General features: G+C 41.1%; 1 long non-coding RNA gene across 1 annotated transcript in view; it reads left to right on the top strand.

The window, feature by feature from the left end:
• The window catches only part of LOC117806855, an 86,821-nt gene extending 85,148 nt beyond the window's left edge, over positions 1–1,673 (top strand). The window contains exon 4 of the long non-coding RNA XR_004629773.1: positions 1,065–1,673. This is a non-coding gene — a long non-coding RNA (uncharacterized LOC117806855). The remainder of the gene's footprint in view (positions 1–1,064) is intronic.
• The last annotated feature ends 15,058 nt before the right edge of the window (positions 1,674–16,731 follow it).

The following is a 16,731-nucleotide window of genomic DNA, read 5'->3' as shown; positions in this document are numbered from 1 at the left end:
CTGGAAAAGCTTCATCTGTCTATCTGTCTCTTCTTCACTCGCTCTCTCTCACTCTCCTCCTTCTCTTTTATCCCCTTAAGTCCCTTCTCCTTTGGCCCCTGGAAGCATTTTTTTTTGTAGACCCAGGGGTCAGATGGAAAACATACACTCATAAACAGTATCTATTATTCATGCCTTACAGCCCGTTGATCCACTTGCAGTACACACTGGCTACAACAGCTGTCCAGTCACTGACAGAATGATATTATCAATTGAAAGTCAACATGTAATCAAAATCATAGGTTAATATCTGTTATAACCAACTGTGGTTATCAGATTTAGAGAAACACATCTGGGTTGCATCTCAGACGAGGGCAGTCCGACAAAATTTTGACAGCAAGTACATTTTTCAGAAAGCTGATGACAATCACTTGTTGTAAATACACAGTTGATTTTTTTGTTTGTTTGTTTTCTTTTTGTAATCAACTTGCACTAAACACTGGGAACAAAAATGGGCCTTTGGAGCATTATGAAGTCTTATGTTGATGTCTAACAGAGGCAATTAGGACTTCTCAGCACAGTGATTGTGTAATTTGACAATGTTAGCATTTTGTGTCTAAGTGTGGACCCAGCTTGGCCCAGAGTTGACAGTGTGTTAGTGTACTAATCCATTAGTGTCCCCAAAGGCCTTGTGATTACACACACTGCTAATACACACTAATACACACATTGGAGCTTTTCTTTGGAGAATTATTTTGCTGATGGCATCAGTAGCAGCTTGGGTGGTTGGTGTGTGTGTGTGTGTGTGTGTGTGTGTGTGTGTGTGTGTGTGTGTGTGTGTGTGTGTGTGTGTGTGTGTGTGTGTGTGTGTGTGTGTGTGTGTGTGTGTGTGTGTGTAACTGTTGTCAGTTAAGGGATGGGGCAGATGGATATTTGTGCCAGTATATGCATTTGGGGTCTCGCAGCTCGTAATGCTTTCGCTTACGATAGAGTAGAGGGTGATGTCTGTCTCCCCTTTGACACCCCACCCTCATCCACCCCCACGTGTTCCTGCAAATCACCCTCAATCCCCTTCTTTCTTTCAGACCCCACCCGACCTGCACAGAAAGCTCAGCGGTAAGTGACTCCTGCTAACGACCTCTAATGATTTTAATCATCTGCAATCAGGTGCAGGAGTCATGAATCTCTGGATGAGAGACAGAAAGAGAGAGAGGGGGCTGTTTCTTTGAGGGGCAGCAGAAGAACAGAAGGCGTGTGGAAGCGTGACACAATTACCTCCAGTACTCCACTGGAACATGACTCCCAAGTCTAAAGCAGGGAGACGGGGATTGGGAGCGCTATCCTGGCTCTAGTAGGCTTGATTTGTTGGCTGGCTGATGCGATATCTGTAACAAGAGAATCTTGAATCCTCATCATGTAATTTGAAAGTTGGTTTCCAGCTCATCACTGTAACCCAGCTCATAAGATGATTTCAGTGCTGTGTCTTGGTGATTTTAACTTTAGGTTGTGGTTCATTGACTAAGGGAGGTACAGAACGGAAAGAGATGGAGTTCGCTCTCTCTGGTAAATGATGATGTGGAAGCCCAGAGGAGTAACACAGTTGATGTGAAAAACTAAAAAACATCTTTGCCTCCCTTTGATTGGTCAAAACTATCAGAAACACTTTCACAAAAAAGAGGGAAATGTATTAAACTAATTTAAATGATACCAAATATAAACTTTCCTGCCAACAGACATTAGTTTTTTCGTCCTATCATTTCTCTAAAACTCAGAAATACAGAACATCAACATCCTCCGTTGTGATAAAAATATAACTTTCAACATTGACTGATTCTCAGTGGAGCACCACATTGAGAACAGTGAGGTTGTTTGTGGCTGCTGAAGGAGCCTGAGAGGAGGGGAGATGAGGAGGGGGAGGGAGATTTGAGCTTGGTCCTGCCAGAGCCGCATGAAGCAGGACCACCCAGGGTGGCGTCAGGGACTTGGCAGAGGTTCAGGGAGGTTGGTTGTCGGGCCGGCTGGCAGCCTGTGCCCGGGGCTTAGGCAGCATGCGGCAGCAGACACTCTGAGGCCCTGCCAGAGTGGACAGAGATATTCAGCTCAACCCACAAAGGCCACTTCAGCCTCCCACAGCATAACACAGCAGAGCCACAGTGATAGAGAGTGTATGTGTACGCAGGGCGGAGTGTGTGTGTTTCTGTCCGTCCCTGTAGGTCGGGTAGAGTCTGGGGCGAGTTAAAGGATATTTTTAGGATCCAGTTTCCTCAGATATAAGAGACCTCCCATATGGAAATGAAGAGGTTAAACCAGAAAATGTTTATTCATTAGGAGTCCAGACATCAGCAGTCTAGCATCTTTCTCAGAATGTTCTTGCTCTGCTAAGCGGTACATTGTTTTTACCATAAAGGAAAGCACTGCCCCTCCTTTCCATGCGCAAACACTGGTGTTAAAAGGCATAGTCAAGTTAACCATTTACCCTCCGCTGGCTTCCCAGTGGTCGATTAGACTGCAAAACAAAGACTTTCCTCTCATGTTTATCTCTTCCAACAGGGGCAGTCATTTCATCGCAGCACTTACAGCTTATAAACTCCTTGACAAATCACATTAGTATTTAGCTTCTCTCAGCAGTTTACTGCCTTGCTGCCATAGTATCATTTATCACCCTGTAATTCACTTTACTACGTAAATTCACTTTGGCAGATATGTTGGGTCCGTCTGCTGTAGAGGATATCATAGAGGGAATGCTGTTTGAGTTTAAACACCTTAAGCTATTTCATCCATCAGCTACACTCATTTAATCCTTTAGAGGATTGTGGAGGGACAGGTTGCTACCCATCATCACAGGGCTTAAAGAATCCAAATGACTGCATATACCTATACCTCTGAATATGTTTATATCAAGGCTGTCAGTGTAAATCTGTTAATGTGAAAGTGCAAGTGAGTTCTGAAAGTATTATTAGTTTTTAATCATTTGTTATTTTGTCCCTTAAGGCATACCATAGATATAAAACCATCACCAAAACACTTTGAGTTTGAGCTACCGTATGCAAGCTAAGCATACAGGAGCAGCTAATCAGACTGAAGCCAGCAATCAACTGCATGACAAAAGCCAGTAGAGGACTACTTGGAAGTGTGCTTATCGTCACCCCATTAGTGGAGGTTGCACAAACATCTGCACCGATTTTAATACTTACATAGATATCTAATAACCAGTTGTTTATGGGGCGCCGTATGTAAAGTTATGCACACTGAAAATAACAGCAACAAATCTCCACATTTAGCTCTATGTAGTGGGAATTATGAAAAGTTACTTTTTTTAAATCACATTTAGAGGATTATTTGTGTTCAACATTTAATATTAAAATTTTACATCTAACATTTATATTTAACATTTATATTTACTATTTTACATTCATATTTAGATTTAACATTGATATATAAAATTTAGAATTTAGATTTAGATTAATGTTTAGATTCAGATTTATCATTTAGATTTAACGGTGATTTCAAATTAAATATATGTCACAAAAAAATAAAGTTGAAAAAAGACCACAAATTTTGCTCTAAATGTGATAGAAAAGTGACTGTGAAAAATTCACACTAAGTTTTTATGACGTTTTGAAACTTTACAAACAGTGTCCCATAATTGTTCATTGACATGCAACATTAATACTGTTACTTCAGCTCCACATTATTATTGATAACCTGTTTATGTACTTGTGGTTTTGATATAACAAAGGTTCAAGTAGCAGTTGTGAAACAGCCCATTCCTTCCTGAGATGCTACACTGCACTTCCTTCTCCTGCATCTTGTTTGAGTTGAATGGATCTCATGCAGGGCAAGGCAGGTGTTTGGCTGATCTCCATAACCTATTTCCCAAGGCCATTCATCATTGTCACTGCCACAGCCCAAATCCCATTCTCCCCTCTCAGCCTCCAGCAGCCAGCCGTCTTAAAGATTTACAGATCTGTAGCCCCTGCTTTCAGCTGCACTCAAACATAGCTGGCCATGTAACACCCCACTGCTCCCTTCTACCCATCTTTCACTTGGTTGAATCTGTGTACCTCATCACCTGTGTAGCTTTTGAGTTATGTAATGCTAGTTCTCATCCTCTCACCATCAACTTACTGGCCCTGGCGCTGTCCGTCATTGCAGATAAATCGCCCCAATCTTTCCCCTTTGACCCCCTCTGCAACACATTTGCAATTAATTTATTTTGCCTTTCTTTCCTCTCCCCTGTGCCTCTCCTTCCCCTCAATCCATAGCAAAGCAGTCTGGAAATGATTTTGACACTTTAGTTGTAGCGTGCAGCTGCCTACTGGGGACATTTTGCACTCCCTGACTTTTTATTATGAGGGAAATACAATAACAGCTTATAGGGAAGGGATTGTTTATAGAAGATAACAAAGTAATTTTTTATAGAATTGTAAAGCTTATAAGCATTATAGTTGTAAACCCAGCAGCTGTGTTGACAGGAAGTATTTTTGCATTCAATAATGTGATTAAGGAAATGTGAAAACAGCCTCCCAGGCCAAGGATATAAGAGTTGTATATTGTTAAAGTGGTTGGTTATGGTAGCCAGCCCACTGTGGAGGTGTGAATTCTGAGGTTTTGCTTGTGCTCTCCACCCTAACACTTATCCCCACCCTGATCATCTCCTGCTAACACTTTTTCTAGAATACTCTCGGACTTACACGTATACTTCCAACATTCAGCTGACCAGGCAAATCCTTCAGTAGAAAAATACATTAGTAGCAACCACATTCAGAGATAATATGGCACATATTTCCTACCATCATCATTTTTTGTAACAGAATAACTGTGTGATTGGATTGAAGCTGAAGCATCAGTTTCACACCAATGTGTCCAACGTCTTGAGGGCCACTCATTCTATACTTTTCCTGTTAACTTGTGCTGCTACTTGTCTGTGTTGCTGCAACAAGCAAATTTCCCCCTGGGTATCAATAAAGTATTATCTTATCCTAATACATACACGTATTTGATTTGTTATAAATGACATACCATCTAATTTATGATGCACCTTATCAAAGTTTTCCATAAAAGACATTTTGACATGTCCAAACAAGAGACAGTTTTTTTGTTAATGTTAATGAGCACTGTGTTCCATTTAGATCCACGGTCTTGGTGCTGTTCATGCTTGCTCACTTGGGCTACCTGGACAAATAATGAATCAGAACCATTTTAGTAAATGTAAATTTTAGTGGCTCAATCTGTTTTGCTGCTGTGAAAAGTCACATTTAGAATGTAAGAATGTAAAGGGGAATAGAAAGAAGTAAGGTTTAGCCACCTTAGGCTAGATACTAAAACACAGGATTTATCATTTAACTCTTGACCTTTGGGGTTCATCATTGGGAACCTCAACATTGGGTTAAAGCATGGAGGGTATATCTCCTGCCAGTGAGAAATTATGGGTGTTTAGCCTGCATATGTTTTATCTTAGCTCATCTGAAGTAGAGATTTACTGATCCGACTGTTGAAACCCTGAAATCAGCTACCATTAGGTTATGATACCAATACCAAACATTACAGTACGATACGATACAATACATTACTATATGATACAATAAGATACAATATCTTATGATATTATATGATATCTTATGATATGATACCATATATGATACGATACAATCCATTACACATTGATATGTTAGGATCCATGACGATCCATTATGATATGATAAGTTACATTACAATACGTTACGTTACGTGGATGCTAACACTGGTAATGATGCTTTGGAAACATCAGGCTTTCTAACTTTTTAAGCCAGAATAAAATAAATTAATATGAACATTTAAACTGACTGTTTCATTAATGATTATTACAACTATAAATGTGTATTTATACTGGTAAGTAAAGCTTCAAAACTAACATTAATAACAATTCAACTGTAAAAGAAATGGGAGTCGGAAAAATATTTAGGTGATGGTAAACTGTATCTGATTTGATAGTGTTCATCCAAGCAGCATAATCCCTTGTTTTCAAAAGGTTGCAGGCATTTCTCATCCAGAACACTTCATCCAACAACCTTCTCTGTTATTTTTCGCACTTTCAAACCCTGGCTGGGACATTCTCGCATAATGTTAACTGTTTTTGATTTGTTACTTTTTTGTGGTTGAACTTGTTCTATTCTTTAGCATGTTGATACTTGATCCTTGATGAAGATACTTGATTACATTTGGTGTGCGCCATCTATCAAAACATGAGTTTTCTAAATATTGTTAGCCTGAGTAAGCAGAATATCCCAAAAAATACTGAGCCTCTGTAGTTAGCTCCCTCTAGGCTATATTAGCTCTCCTCCTAGCAAAATGCACAGACCCAACAACACCCTGATGTCATAGTACATGCACATGGTTGCCGTAAACACAGAATAAGATAGAACTGAGTTGAAAAGATCTGTCCCAAAGATAGGCCCTTTCTCACCTAAACCTGATGTAGCTTTTTGAGTCAGTATCTGTTCCATATCCAATGCCAGGATCGGATCAGTGTATCCTCAATCTGAAGCACCTTTGCTGTTGACTGGTTATCTGTGAAATTGAGTGAAAGCCATAATTAACATTCAGAGAAACTCCAGGCACATTGACTTCCTCTGCTGTGGCATACACTATACTGTTCCTCAATGTGTCAAAACCATTATAGTACCAATATTTTAAGATGTTAAGGACTATAACAATACATGTCAGTAACTAGAAAAAAACCCCACTGTGTCTGTGGTAATGGATTTCTGTGGATATAAAACCCTCATATGCTTTACAGCCAATTATGTGGCCACTGGTCAAACTATTGTTTGTATAGCCACAACGTTGGTCAATTTGTTACCCTCATTCCATACTTCAAGATATGTGTGTGGGTGTGTGTGTGTGTTCCATTCCTCAGTACACAGCCTTTTGCTAATCTAGTGGTTTGGGGGTGGGGGGCTTTTCACCCCAAGTGCAAGGTTGGCTAATTGCCCCCCCATAACCACACCACACACATACAGTATATACACATTCACGAACACAGACACTTGCTCCATCCTTCTCTGTTGTTCTGAGGAAGGAGGAGGAGAGGATTAATCCTAATTGTGGCATGTTGGAGCCTGGAGAGAAGCCAGGATTACTTGGAGCTCCTTCTTGATCCACAGAGATGCTGATGGTAATGCTCCCTGCTCCCTTTTGGCAGCTGCCTGCTGTGTATGAGTACATGCATCGGACACACGCCACTCCCACGCACGCATACAGCGGAGTACAGTGTCATGAACACAGCAGCCCATAAGTATAGGTTCTGTGTCCTGAATCATTGAGGTTGGTGATTCACTTCTCCCAGTGCAACCTTAGCCTCTCTGAGTGTGAGAGGCTGTGGCCTTGCGTCAGGGCCACTGCGCTTCTGTTTATGTCTGCTGTCGTGTACGCAAGCTACACCCCCAGCTGACGCACTGCCACCTCAGTGGGGTTAACCCAGTCTACTATTGGAGACACATTTAACCTTCAGTACTGTCTGCTCATTCATTGTGTCCTTGAAGACTTGTTCTTTTGACTTTGCCAATTAGTAGGTGTTGCACTTGCACTGATAAAAAAGACATGAACAAGAGGAGGTAACTTGGTCTTTTATGGGGGCATTCCAGTTAAAAAATAGAGATGATTGTCTCTGCCTTAAAAAAAACAGTAGGAAGACACTACCCCAGGTGAAGCCCCAGTTATTTTTACATTTTAAGTTTCAGACAAATGTAAAAACAGGATATGATGTGTAAATGGGTGAGCTTTTTAGGTGTTTATAAGCAGGTTTTCCAACCAGTTAACAACTTGCTTTTACCTTTTGTTTTCAGTCTTTATGCTACACTAAGCAAACCAGCTGCTGGCAACAGTTTTATATTTGATGTAGACCTGAAAGTTGTATCTATCATTAATTGAAAAAAGGTTCTAAAAAATGATCTGGGACATCAAATGCTACATATATTCTTAAATATGTTAGTCATTTTTCGAAGGCCACATGTATAAAGAGAGGACCTCTTGTAAGCTTTCTCCCCCACAGCAGGGGAAGCCCATGCTGGACACTTTCTGCCCTGTCAGGCCACTCCACCATTATACTGGATGTTGTGTGAGAAGCCGCAGGCCTGCCCTTCTCTCTTAACAAAATCACGTCAAAAAGCAATTAATATCTTAATACCTCCATCAGCGGCAACCACCAAGCCGCCAAAAGGCCGGACTCTTTGTTTTTTCCGCCTCTGTGTCGGCTGCCGTGCTGCTCTCGCCTGGCCCGTGGTTTCCTCGGTTTCATTTCCCAGTGCCCCGGTGGTCAGCTGTGGTTTTCAGGGGGCATGGGGTAGGAGGTTGTGGGCAGGAAGGTCCCCCACTCTCCCAAAGCATTAAGTACTACTCTCTAGGCCTGAGAGCTCCAGTGGCCGCAGCCCTGGCCTGATCTAATGCAGGGGCCTACAGATCAGACCTGACCAGAGACACTCATCCACTCTGAAGGCTTTCCATCCATTAAGGACACACAAGGATAACAGTCGACACCTCGGATCATTGCAGTGGGTTTGATCTCTTGGGATGTCCACTGTGTTGGATTTGGTGGTTTCCCAGTTACTTCAATGCCGAAACAGTTTTGGAGGACTTGGCTTATCAGCACATTACTGTGTCTGGATTACTTTTGTATTCTTTCTCATACAGGGCAAGGCATGTCATAAAGTGATTAATGCTGTCTCTGATGTTCGAACACCTAATAAAAATACTGACATAGCCATTTAATTTGTTCTTGCATAGCTTCTAGTTTATGAATTGGCCAAGTGTATCATCTCTTCTTGTATTGCTGAACCCAGTGTTTCCCCTATCTCTAATCCACACACTGTGTGAACACAATACCTGGTCCCGGTTAGGTGTTTTTCTTTAATAGCTTAGCTCTTCAAAGGGAAGAAAAAGATTAGTTTTGACTACTTAGCCATGGCTCCACAATATTTGGTTTCCCTACATTTTCATTCATTTCTCTTGGCAGGCGCAACCAGTAACTGGTGGAAGGTCTTGGCAGAGCCTGTGATAAAAACTCATGATTAAAGGGACAAAAATAAGTACTGTATATAACTCATGTATCCATTAACCACTGAGAAGAGAGACAGATCAAGCAAAAATATATTTTTCTTTTCCTCCCTGGCCTGACCAGTTTGTCTATGTTATATGCATAATATATTCAGCCCCATCTGTTTCTCCTGTCTCCTCTTTTTTGTGTTTATTTTTTTTGTTCGGTTGCACCCTCTTATTGGGGAACTGTGTGTCCTCACTGTATTATGATTTTTTGTGTTGTGTGAACAGTATGATCAGTATAGCTGATTGGCCTCCATGCTTTCTGTCAGCTTTTGTACATACACAAACTAAATGTATGCACATTTGCAGGACTGTCCAGGGTCATCCGATCCCAACAAGCAGGCCCACACACCTTGGCTGGCTGGGTGGTGTTGCCTTTGAGTGCACTGTAGTGGTTTGGCCCAAGCCCCTACCTGGTCTGCTTGCCAGCGCCTGTGCTTTAGCTCCTCTGGACAATTCGCCTTACAGTGCTGTCAGAGACCTGGCTATAGAGCTTTTCTTTACCTTCAGACGGCAGCTAAATAGCAGCTGTTTAAACACGTATACATTAAACCAGGTCTGTGTTAATGACTTTATGTTGGAGCCTTTCTGCAACAGGGGTTCTGATATTGTTAGAAAAAACAGTGGTTGTTGGAGTGATGGTGGTCTTATGCATAGGAATGCTGATGTCGGCATACTCTTTCAAGGGCACACTGTGGTGAAGAGTGATGGCCTGCTACCAGCTGGACCAGGCTGGACTTCAGGAAGTGAATTTTGACGTGTGTAGCGGAAGAGTTATTGCCCTGACTTGGACAATGTAGTTGGCTTTGAACTCTTGGGTTACAAGTGATTTGGCAATAGTGAGTTCATTGTCTTCTCATGACCACAGGTTTTGTGATTACTGGATTTGAATACCACATCTGCTCTAGGCAGCAGTCTTTTTCGAGCGATATTATTCATCTTTTTGAAAGGGATGAGACAATGAACCAGTTGAACAACTTGGAAGCGATTGTTGATAGTTTAAAGCACGGAGGGGTTGTTGCAATCTATCCTGTACAAGCTCTGAGTAAGGCCCATCATAGAAAAGATTGATTTACTATTTATCCCTCTGACAGCCTAGATAGGGAAGAGTCATAATTCTGTGCACTGGGGAGATTAAATTCCTGTATCGCTGTCAGCTACATTAACTGACTTCCTGGATCTCAATTCAATTAGCGCAGCAGCATTCTCTAGCATTAATAAATCAATAGTGATGGCCTGCTGATAGGCATTGTGCATACAGTTTATCGAAGATGTTCTGTGCACACATACTTTAAAAAAACTACAGACAAAGTTCTACATCAGTTACAGTATGTCTCTGAATTGTTTAATACTATTAATTAATGATTTGCAGCCCTGCTGCTCAGAACAGCCAGCCAACATGTTAGATGAGGTTTTAACAACACTTCCAAGTGACAGGAATGGACTTGTCCTGTAATCATTGATGGATTTATGCACATTTAAACACACAATCAACACACCTACTGATATAATCTCTGGCAAAATTGGAAAACCCATCTGTACAGAACTTTTTATCCTACTGATCAGCTTACTGTTGCTGCTTTTGAAGCTAAGAAATTAATGACTGATTGTCCCCTCGGGCCTTTAACTCTAACTTAGCAAGAACTCAAGCCAAGAGACACTTGTGCCTGTCAGCCTTGGAATAGACACAAGCTTTTGTTTTCAACTTGTTAAGCCTCCACAGCTGTTTGGAAACCAATGTGACAGCCAGTAGAAAAGCAAAACCAGATCGTGGGTGCCACTGGTGAGGAGAAGGTGGGGAGGGACATGCTGTTGGAATTGACCTTAAGCAGTTTTCAGCATTAGCAGATTTCAAGATGTGAGGAAGAAAATAACACATGCACTATTTTTCTGTTGTTATTTGATAGTTTATAACAAAGTTGTTTTAAGAGATCTCATACATTTACACAAAATACCCTCAGTAAGAAACTGGGATGTGGGCGTTTAGTCGACTACACGATTAAACATCGTCATCCTCGCTAGTCAACACCAGAATTACTTGTCAGTTAAATAAAATACGTACAAATCATTTATTGTTGTAGGCCTGAAATGCAGGTCATATGTTTTCTCTGAGCTGTAACAAAGCCACCCATCACCAGCAGAAGCTCCAGCTGATGACGACTACTATCCAAGCACAGCACAGATGACAGATATCATGTTGTAACACAGCGCAGTCTGGCATAATTTGATATAGAAAATGGAGATAAAGTTGCTTTAAGGCTGTGTCTAGTTAACTGGACCAGAGTGATGCATAACAAACAAAGGCATGTGAACGTTAACCTGCATGGTTAGTTGGCTAGTTGGGATACAAATTTCCATTAAACCAACTAAAATGAAATGATTTGCGTTTTCAATGTAGTGAGTCCCTGCAACCCTCAGATATTGATTTAACTGGGTCCCTGAGAAATTAAATGTGTCTCCATTAAAAGTTTTGTTTCTAGAGAAATTGTGGTGTTAAACTCATGTTTGATGTTGGTATGGCATGATATGGTTATTTTTAAAACATTTATGAACACGTGTTCAAAATGTAGCTAAAACATACAAAAGTTATAATGAAATAGTGTTTCTGCAGGAACATAAATAGCACCAAATTAAGTATAAAATAGAGACAGGTTCATTAATACAGTTCAGAAAGATTAAACTGTTTTTGCATTGTTGAAATGTGTTTTCCTCTCTGCTTATTTAGGGAAAAAAACATTTTGCTAGTCACAGGATTAGGCAGAGATGGATACATTTCTACATTTGAGAACAACATATACGTACACGGACAAGATTAGAAAAGAGATAAGATACACTTTTATGTGCATGGCGACTGCAAAATTTTGGAAAAATCTGAAGATCTTTTTGTGGCTTTAATTTTGAGTACACTGTGTCAAAACTATTGTTTTGCAAATTAGAATCAGAGATTTTGTGAGCTATAATTCAACAGTGTCAGATCTGAGCCAGTCAGCCTGATGTCTTTTTAATACTTCAGCAAATCAGGCAGAATGGAGAACAATGAATCAAACACACCCTTCCAGCACTCTGAGTGTGTTTAGGAAGTGGCTAAGTAACTGGATCAGTCCAATAACAAACATGAAGTCATATCTCTTGTTAATCCTCTGTGTTGTTGGAATTAAACTGAACACCTTGCTTAAAACTACTCCCTGACAATAACCCACAGCACTCTAAACTGTGGAGCTACAGTAATAGTTTAGGTAATCTAATTTTAGCATTCGCTAGGGCATAGGCTTGTGATTAATAAACTTCTCTGTGCGATGCGAGATGCTAGCGCAAGTGTGCTAACATTAGTTGCAATATAGTTGTCTCTATAACGAGAGTACATTAGCTTGAGAGGCTGTAAAGTTCTAGACAAATAGCAGTATTCTTTCACTCTCCGATCAAAAGATAACACCCAGTGCGGGACACATACACACTAGAACCTTAGATTAAAGATGAGTTGCCTAGCTGTTGCTTTGACCTGAAATTGTTAATCTTAAACAAAACTTATGCACAGTGATGCGGCTTCTCCGGCCTTCTGTCCTGTACACAACCATGCAAACATTTTGCTTTTGTGATACACCAAGTTTGCGAGGGGTTTTCTGATATTATGAAGTGGGTCCAGGATTCATGGGTAATGAGTTTACTGTGTCCCTTTTTACCAGCCAACACTAAAGATTGTTATTTGTTGGCTTATCATCGTATTCATCTGTTTCTGTCCCTGCCTTTTCACTGTCTACTGTTCCAGGTAATGCTCTTTTTTCCTAGATGTTAATTTCTCCCTGATTACATATACTCTACACCACAGAACTAATTTGGCCAGTCTGCCAGATGAGACAGATGATAAGGGCATTGATTAGCTCTCCTTCTGGAGGAGGAAAGGATTTCATTGGGACAAAGATATGGGGGCAACAGGGCATTCATTTCAGCAATCAGCCCAACATCCTCCCTCCTTCCTTTTTTCCCTATTTGGCCAAACTCTTCCCAGAAGTCTATCAATATAGATTACGCTACATCTTTTAAATCTATAGGCTACAACAGTGAGAAAGTGTCAGAGAGTGTAAAGGGACAGAGATCAAGCTTGAAGTGATTAGATCTACATAGCCTTTCCTTTGAGGCCCATTTTTGAGTATTTCTGGAACCTCCAGAACTTGATTTGGTAGTAACGGTCTAGCGAGCGTGTCTTTAGTCAAGTCCTTGTCTCTTTCTGGATGTGAGCGCCATTCCCAAAAAAAATCATAGGCCTTCATTATCTCAAGTCAGGCAATTTTGGGAATGTAATACTGTCTCAGTACTTGAGAGGCTGCCCCCATCAGGGCTGGGGCCGGATCAAACCACTTGCACCAGAAATGGGAGTTAAGAGAAGCACGCCTGCCAGTCCGTATGTCTCCCTTCAAAGGCATATGGTGCAAATTTGATCAAAAGTGTAGGGGGAGGGTTTGAGGGAGCATTCATGTCGCTGATGTGAAAAATAAGGCTGGGCTGTAAAAAAACAAATCAAACCATGGCCAGCTCTCTGGGAGTGATTACGGAAAAAGAAGAACCAGCTGCTGCATCGTCTACCGCATCTCAATCTCTTCTACTCCCTGGCAGCCTGCTAGCTGGTTAGGGTAAATAGGGGGGAAAAGACAAGAACCCATTTCTTCAACTGCCTCTGTGTCTTCATAGCTTTGAGGAACTACAGAAAGAAGAGACAGTAAGATAGCATGAGACAGCAGGATAAAAAAAAAAAAGAATAGAAGAGATGAACATAAAAGGGGGATTTGAAAACAAACCAGGGAAGCAAAGGATCTTAAGTGCAAGAAGGTGACAGGGGGTCATGGTAAGGAGAAAGAGCATTAACTGCAGAAGTGAGGATACAGCGGCCTTCATCACTCCCTCTGGGATATCAAATGGAGGAGTCCCAGTTTGTTCTTAAATATTCATGTGTAGTGTGAGTTGCAGACCTCTCTTAAGGCTCACTAGTAGCCCTAAGAGACCAGGCCCTCTATGGAAGTGTACACACTTCATTTCAAATTAAAGCCTATTGTTCAGACACTTATAGATCAGTGTTGATGAGCTTTCATCATTAACTCTGCTCTTTAGCATTCATTTGTTAATTGTTTGTTGAAAGTGTGCATCTGACAACCAAATTATATGAGAGTTTAGAGTTTCAGAGAAAATATCAGTTTAGAAATGATCAACTTTGGAATGATCCATTTTTTTACTTGATTGAACAACCACCCCTCGCCTTCCTCAGATATTGTGTACTGCGATGTGTATTTAAGACAGGGGCAAGGATCTCCATCACTAAAAGTTCAGAGTACTGCAAATGTCACTCTTGGCGTCATCCTCAAAGTCATTTGCCTTAATGATAGCAGTAAGTGAGATGACATAGGGAGAACTCATCATCCCATGACTCTTACTGCATCCTCATCAGGGCTCTAAAAGCCCCCTTTGTCCTTCACAAGGGAGGGGTGTAAGATGAAGCTGAGATGGTGTAGGGACCAGAGGGACTCTGTACTCTGTATTTTATGTCCAGAGGTAGTGATTGTTTGTCATCAACATGAATCATTCAAAATACTCAACAGAGCCATACAACATCCATCTTGTACCCATAAATCAAGGCCATCAGTTTAGTATCTCCCATTGGTAATGCCTGAACATGGTTATGCCTGAACAAATACACATGGTCACAAATCCTTGTGTCCAGGAGCAGTAATCAATGCCATTACCAATAGAGTCACAGGAGTCAGTGCAGGGCACTGCCCCTGCTCCATCCTCCAAAGCACAACAAGGTTAGAGGTGAAGGTCAAGTTGCCAGAGTGACTGTCCCAGCTGTAGCTTAACCGCAGAGCAGAAGGCTCAACCTTGTGTTCTGTCTGTTTTTGTAGACCTGGGCTTTTGTGGAGGCTGCAGACATCCAGATTGTGAATGGCCTCTCCTCGTTGGCCTTGTGGTCATGGTCAGCAATGGACAGGCAGTAGGATTGAAAAGGGTGTCATAGCACAACAAAGACCTCTCCTGTTAGCTGCAGAGAGGGATTTTGTCAGGGTTGGCAGAAGGTCAGGGTAAAGTCTGATGATATTGATTAGTTATCTTCTAATTGAGAAAGCAAAACATATCAGACTACTTCTAAATTGTAAGTAAAATCAAAGGCCTTACTGTTTCTGCATAGTCATCGATCAGTTTAATGATTTTTCTTGGGAAATTAATGCAAAAGGTTCTCTCTCAGACAGAAAGGGTTGTACATTTAGCAGATTCGGGGTTCCATTTTTTTGTAGTATATTGAAGCACAAAGTAAAGTGCACCATACAAAAAGATGGACAGCATAATAACTTTTTATAAATGAAACAAAAACAATGAGCACACACTATAAAATCCAAATACATTTAAATAATCATCATAGTCAAAAAAATATCATCATAGTCTTGTCTTATCATGCTAAATCCCTCCCAAGTGTTCATTTTTCAGAGAAGTTTAGTTCTTGTTAGTTACTTGCTGCTGTGGAGGGGGGTATGAGGCTGGGATGGACAGAGTAGATGATGGTTAGCAGAAAAAAAAATTTACAGCCTGGTTAAAAAAGGTTTGGTTCTGAATAGCTAATTTCTCTATCAACACACACTGTACGGGGGAACATTAAAAACGGCCTTCTCTGATGCCCTTCCAGAGGAAAATGCATGAAAAAGTGCCCCCTTGTAAAAAAAAAACATTTAAAAAGGTGCCCTCTGGATGCCCCCAAAATGTCAGAAACATTAAAAAGCTCTCTCTGGAAGCCCCTCAAATGTATAAAACATTTTTTAAAAAGTGCTCTCTGGATAGCCATGTAGTTCATTAGGGCCCGAGCACCGACAAGGTCGGCGAAGGCCCTCTTGTAACCCGAGTGATTATTATTAGGGCCCGAGCACCGACAATGTCGGCGAGGCCCTCTTGTAACCCGAGTGATTATTATTATTATTCTTTCTTTCTTTCTTTCTTTCTTTCTTCCGCCGTTTCAATGCCCAATGTGCTTGCCATAACGCGGTGCAAAAGTCCCCAACCGCTGCACATGGACCAGGCCTGGCGAAAATTTCGACATTTTGGTGGTCCTGAGAAAAAATTCCCCAAAATGGCTCAACGGCGCCCCCTTGAAGTTGGAAATTTGAAAAGGCTAGCCCCATAATACGGTTCAACATACATGCATGAAATTTTTTTTGGGAAGGTGTCATGCCAAGATCTACAAAAAATCCTCTTAACGTCGTGGTGAAATCCCAACAGGAAGTCGGCCATTTTGATTTTTCTGTTTTTGACCCCTTTATTTTGGGTATGTATTTGTTCGAACTCCTCCTACAGTTTTGGTCCCACCAACTCCCAACCACGCACATTTTGGAGTGGACAGATTAACGATCAAACGATATCACACAGAATTTCTCTAACTCAATTTTTGTGGGCGTGGCACTTCGCTAAACTTGGAGTACATTTTTTCAACCGCTAAAGTATGTATTTATGTAAATAGCTCCTACAATTTTGCTCCGATCAACTCCCAACCACGCACATTTTGAAGCAGACACATTGACGATCAAAAGTCATCACACAGAATTTCTCTAAGTCAATCGGTGTGGGCGTGGCCACGCCTCAAACTCTGATGTCTCGCCATGAAACAGGAAATACTGATAGCTCCTTCATACAGTGTTCAAT

The sequence above is a fragment of the Notolabrus celidotus genome, chromosome 22 (assembly GCF_009762535.1).
Source record: "Notolabrus celidotus isolate fNotCel1 chromosome 22, fNotCel1.pri, whole genome shotgun sequence".
NCBI lineage: Eukaryota > Metazoa > Chordata > Actinopteri > Labriformes > Labridae > Notolabrus > Notolabrus celidotus.
The sequence above is the reverse complement of the archived record's forward strand: the minus strand, read 5'-3'. Positions and strand labels throughout refer to the sequence as shown.